Genomic DNA, 5,733 nt, shown 5'->3' with positions numbered 1-5,733 from the left:
CTGCCCCCTTTGACCCTCCTGGGGATTATCTTCCTCTGGGCTTTTGCCCTAGTATGCCTGAATATGTTTTTCTCCTTTATCTTTAAGGCTATTGTCTATTGGTATTTAATCAGTTATATCAATTTAATTGATTCCATTAGCTTTTGTTATTAGTTTGCGTTATTTTTAAAGTGTAATTATATTAATTGTCAATAACTTTTGACATCTAACCCCAGCACTCTTTCCTGCCTAGACAGGGGGTCGGACTCGATGATCTGTTGAGGTCCCCTCCAACTCTAGCATCTATGAAACTTTCTGTTTTGTCCATGCTTTCTTTCTTCATTGATTTTTTAAAAAATGTTTTATTGATGCTTTCACATCTTGTTTTAACAAGAACAGGTTTTTCTAAAGTTAGGGAAAATCATAGCTTTTGGGATATTGAGAATGACATCCTACAGCAACTGCCAATTTTTATTCCCATTTTGAATGATAGTTTCCATTTTAAAGTTACATTTCAAGTCAGTTGTGCTGACAGTTGCTTTCAGTTATATTTACACATAAACAAGGGGTGAACTCACATCCTGCGGTCTTTCCCAGACCCAGGGAAGGTATCCTGGCTTAGTACTGCAGCCTCTAACCACACAGCCTTCCCTCTCAGCTCCCTCCCCTAGTAACTTTTATTTTCCTCTGGGCCAGCCAATTATCCTCATCAGCTGGCCCAGTCCTTCTAGACAGGCCTGCAGTCACTCACTCACTGCCTGCAGCTGGGTTGCAGCTCCTGAGCTATGCAATTTGCTACACCCAAAAAATTGGTACCTCTATGTGACCGCTGGGCTTCGATTACCCGCTCTTGGGCAGTTCTGGTCCTGTACATAGATGTCACGCACCTGTGGGGATCTCTTATGTGTTGGAGCAGTTCTCTTTTCCCCGTGTCACTGACCTCTTTCTTGCCCGCCACGACTTGGTGTTCCTCAGTGTTAAGGGTCGGTTCCCGGTATACTCCGTGGCCCAGGATCCCGCGATGGTCACTTCACGGGGCTCCACCACCCCTGTACCCTGGCCTTACGCCACCTTTAGCGCATCCTTCCTCCGTTGGTCCTTGTTTCCCAGCCGTAGAATGATACCCTCTGGTCTGCCTCTAAATGATCCTTACCCCAGTTGTGGGGCTCGCTCACAAGCACGACCCACGGACCTCCTCACCTATTCCCCGTCCTGCACCGAGCGGGACTTCTCGTGTTAACTCTGGTTTCACTGAGACCCCATTAACCTTACTTTATAAGGGCACTGCCCCAGCTCTGCTCCTTCAGCCAGGGTTACCCAATAACTTAAACTTTGAAAGGAAAAGCTAACTGCTCAGCTACTCTACTTGTTGAGCAGCCTATTCTACACCCTTTTGGTTCCCTCCTGTCCATCCTTGGCCCCTTGCTTTCCTGGCCCTTCCTCTGGTTCACTGCCTCGGAACTTGGCGGTGATGCCCGCCCCGGCTGTACCCCTTTAGGGCTCTCCTGGAGTCTCTCCTGCCTGGTGCGGCCGCTTCTGCCCGCTGTAGCCCTGGTACCCCACCTGTGGGTCACACTGCTCTCCAGGCTTCGGTCCGGTGTGTCCTCTGGTGCCGTGTCTTCAACACCTGCGCTGCCTGGGGTCGCTCCTAGCTGCGGGGTCCGTCCTCACTCCGTCAGAGCCCCTGCCAGTTCTCTTGCCACTGTGCTAACCACCGCTGCTTCCCCCGTCGGCGGGGCTTTGCGTTTTCCCTCGCTGGGGCCATCCGCCCCTTTTCCAGCTGGAGCCATTGTTTTTAGCTCCGCCGGCCGGCGTTCCCCTGTGACGTCACCGGCTGGGCGTTATCTGATAAACGTGCGGCTAATGAGCCGCGCGGGCTCCTCCTTCCGCCTCGTGTGCCTCTCGTTGGGAGCTGCAGGTGAGTCCTGTTTATTACTCGGCTCCCCAGTACACTCTACTATTAAGGTGGAGGCCATCATGACCCTACAGCTACCTCTCTCCAGAGTAAGTGGTACTCTTCCCCGCTGACCTCAAAATCTTGTCTAATCTTGCAAGGATGTCTTTTGGCTTTGCACCTTCATTTTGTTCATCCCATTGTGGCTTAATGCCAGCTGGTACATATTACAAATATAGCATCCACTTAACTACTGTAATCTGCATCCAAGCCTGAGGGTGAGCAGAGATTAAGTTGCTATAGCCAGCAAGCAATGTGATAACCCACTAAACTAACTGAGAAAGCTGGTACAAGTGGTCCTCATAGCAGCATAAATTCCACTGAGTTGGTGGGTGTGTAAAATAAATTTGAACTGCATCAAGAGGCATCTTAAACAGAGTTTCTGAACATAGAGTTCTTTTTTAAAACACTGGCTCATAGACATACATCAGATAGATAGCTAGGCCTGTATTTATATTAACAAGGGTAACAGGAGTTACTTGGGCTTCAGTCTTTATGCTTCAGGGCATAAGCATATTTGAAGTCTGGAATCAGGGCAAAGCTGAAATCTGGAATACATTTCTCACCCCCTTGGTTTAACTGTTATTCAAACATATGATTTCCCACCCCCCACCATCATCAAAATCTTATGTAAGTGGCTTCTACGTGTGGAAAAAGAAGTAGATGGACCACTGGTGCCTCCTGGCCACTGTCGTGTCTTATGGAGACTATGTTCAGACATAGTAAGGGTTGGTCTGTTACAAGATTTCTGCCAGCCGTAGTGCTGCCAGTAGCTAGCAGCTGCCTGGGGGGACCTGCTAGCAGCTATACAGCAGCTGAGCGGCTTTTGCCAGAGCCAGGTAGTTCCACTATAGCAGCTCCACCAGCAGGCTGTGCAGGCCCTGAGAGGCAACAGCTAGGAAAGGGGTTGTGACAGCTGCCAGAAGGCATGGGTATATCTCCACAGGCTTTCCATTGGGACCTTCTCTAGCAAACAGGCCGGTGTTACTCTGCAGGCAGGAAAAAGAGGTTCTGCCACTGCCGGGTGCTGTGAGGAAGGATGCATTCACACTTCTGCAGGCAAAATATGTCGGTCTGCACTTGAAATTTTGCCAGTATAATAACAAAATCAGTTTGGAGCATGTTATTTCTAGATCAGCAAAAACCCAAGAATAGAAGGTGTTATTCTAGCATGAAAATGCTTTGCCTGCTTTTCTCTGGAAACCAGGACAAGCTGTAATGGAAAAGCATGCTTTGACTAGTACAAGCTGCATCTGCAGTAGGAGGGCTTGCGCATAGGGTTACACAGCTACACTGGCAACGTTTTTCTAGCATGGATGTGGTCCTAGAGGAGAATCAAGCCCACAGTCTGCTGATGCTAGAACAAAGTGGTTATTACTTCAGTGCCTTCCAGCTTCTTTGGCCTGCTTTGACCTTCAGACTTTAGACCGTTCTTTAACAGGGACAAGCAAAGATTAATGCTGATCCTTTTAGAGAAGCCAAAGCAAACATGTTTAGGACCCAGTGAGCCAAAACCAGAAGAGACATTCATTTTAAAGAGCTAGCTCCACTTGTACCCCCCAGTAAGAAATCAGGCTCCCTTGCTATGGCCACCAGGACTTTCCTAGAAGTCTCTCGGCCAGAGACCAGCTTCACATCTCTGGAATCCAACCACAAGGCAGAAAGCAGCGGAGGTGACTCCTGAGGCCCAAGCTGAGTAGGCTATTGATGTCCCGGGTAACCACTTCAATGCTGAAGGATGAGCCAGGTATTTTTTTGAAACTGTTCTGCTCCAGAGGTGCCAGGCTAAGTATTTATATTCTCTGGGGAGCATATAGGTCTTCTAGCATGTGTGCAAATGAGTAAGAACTTCTAACCAACTATTCAGTTGGTCTAATAATATCACCCAAAGAAGCTTGCCTGCCTGCGTGGAGTGAAGACACTTTCATCTGCATTTGTCATTGTGTAGCTCCATAATTAGCATCATAATTTTGTTGCTATTTTTTATTTAAAAGCCATGCCTATAGAGCTGCAAATACACTTGATGCTTAGCAAAACAGGAAGAATAACTTCTGCTTGTGAGGAAAAGGACCGATTTAAATCTGACTCTTGTCTATCACGCTGCATCCTTAGTTGATGTTAACCCACTCCTTCACAAATCAGCCACTCCAAAGGGAGATATTTTGGGGTCCTGTTTAAGAATACTTTCTCCCCATTCTTTCTGATGTTGGTTTTAGATCCAGCTGCAAGAAACAGTTTTGCTGAGGCAGTTGGCTGATAGTTGCCTGTGAGTCTGTCCTCTGGCTAATAGTTGCTAATGTGTGTAGACAGCCTTGTCATCCTAGATGTTCCCGTCTTCCCTGGGCTCACCTTTGCTGATGATGAATAATTTGCAGTCTTTCATCTGCACAAGAAGGAAATCTTGCAGAATGCTTTGTGACATCTCCAAGCTGGCTCCCAGGTTAATGAAAAGGGGAGTGCCAGCATGCTCATGTGTGTTGACTAAGTAAATTTGTAAATGAGCCTTAGAGCAATCCCTCCTCTCCTTAATGAGTTCTCTTTCTGAATAATTCATGAAATCATAGGAAATGTAGGTAATTAGCAGGGCATAGAAGGACACACTTTATTACTGCTTGTTTTCATAAAAAATGGATTTCTTGATTTGTTATTGTGTTATGTTCCTGATATACCAGATAGCTACATTCTTGTAATTGGTTTAAGTCTTTTGTATTTAGTCAGCTACAATAACAGACACACACAAAAAATTAGTAATTTTTGCTCAGAACACCTGTCATTCAAGAAAAGAAAATGAGAACAGCTGAGCTATGCCAGTCAGTGGACTAACATGAACTGCCACCAGATGAAGATCTGTCCCATTCTTATCTGATGCCCAGTATTATATGCAGTTCCCTCCTTATCCTCCTGGATGAATGCAGCTTGGCCACTGGAGTAGAGAGTGTCCAGTTGTGTCGTCCATCTGATCTGATATACATACTGATTTCCATCTACTTCTTTGTTTCCACCATCCATTTTAGTTTCACTTCCTTAAACAGGGCCCACCAAAGGTACGTTCTGGTGCCTATCTTTTACTCATTTAGATAAGTATTACAATTCCAGCTATTCTTATTCTTTATTTCATCTGTCTTCCCCTCTACCACATTGAACTATTTAGTTACCATCATGTTACAGGGAAATTATTTTTCATGAACTGGAGGCCTATACTAAAAAAAATAAACCAGCTATGACTACAGACATAAACTGATAGACTTCCACACAACTTGAGTTCTAGCTTTGTCTCCCTTTTTGCCAGAGACCATGTGCTGCATGAAACAGTACACTGAAATACATACTGACTGAATAACGTCAGACCAACCTGGTGGCCTTCTATGACTAGGTCACAAAATCCTTAGACGCAGGGGTAGCAGTGGACATAGTCTTTCTGGACTTTTGGAAGGCCTTCAACACTGTCTCTCACCCCGTTCTCATTAAAAAACTAGGGGACTGTGGCGGCGACACCTACACAGTCAATTGGATCACTAACTGGCTGGAGGGCCGCACCCAGAGAGTGGTGGTGGCTGGGTCTTATTCGACCTGCAGGTACGTGGGCAATGGGGTCCCTCAGGGCTCGGTCCTCGGGCCCACAGTGTTCAACATCATCAGTGACTTGGATGAGGGGGTAAAAAGCACCCTGTTCAAATTTGCTGATGACACTAAGATGTGGGGGGAAGTGGGCACACTAGAAGGGGGAATAGGCTGCAATTGGACCTAGACAGGTTACAGGGGTGGGCGGATGAGAATAGGATGGAATTCAACACTGACAA

Source organism: Gavialis gangeticus, unplaced genomic scaffold (genome assembly GCF_001723915.1).
Source record: "Gavialis gangeticus isolate Ggan-Ray unplaced genomic scaffold, GavGan_comp1, whole genome shotgun sequence".
In the NCBI taxonomy this organism is placed as follows: domain Eukaryota; kingdom Metazoa; phylum Chordata; order Crocodylia; family Gavialidae; genus Gavialis; species Gavialis gangeticus.
This window is presented reverse-complemented; position numbering follows the sequence as displayed.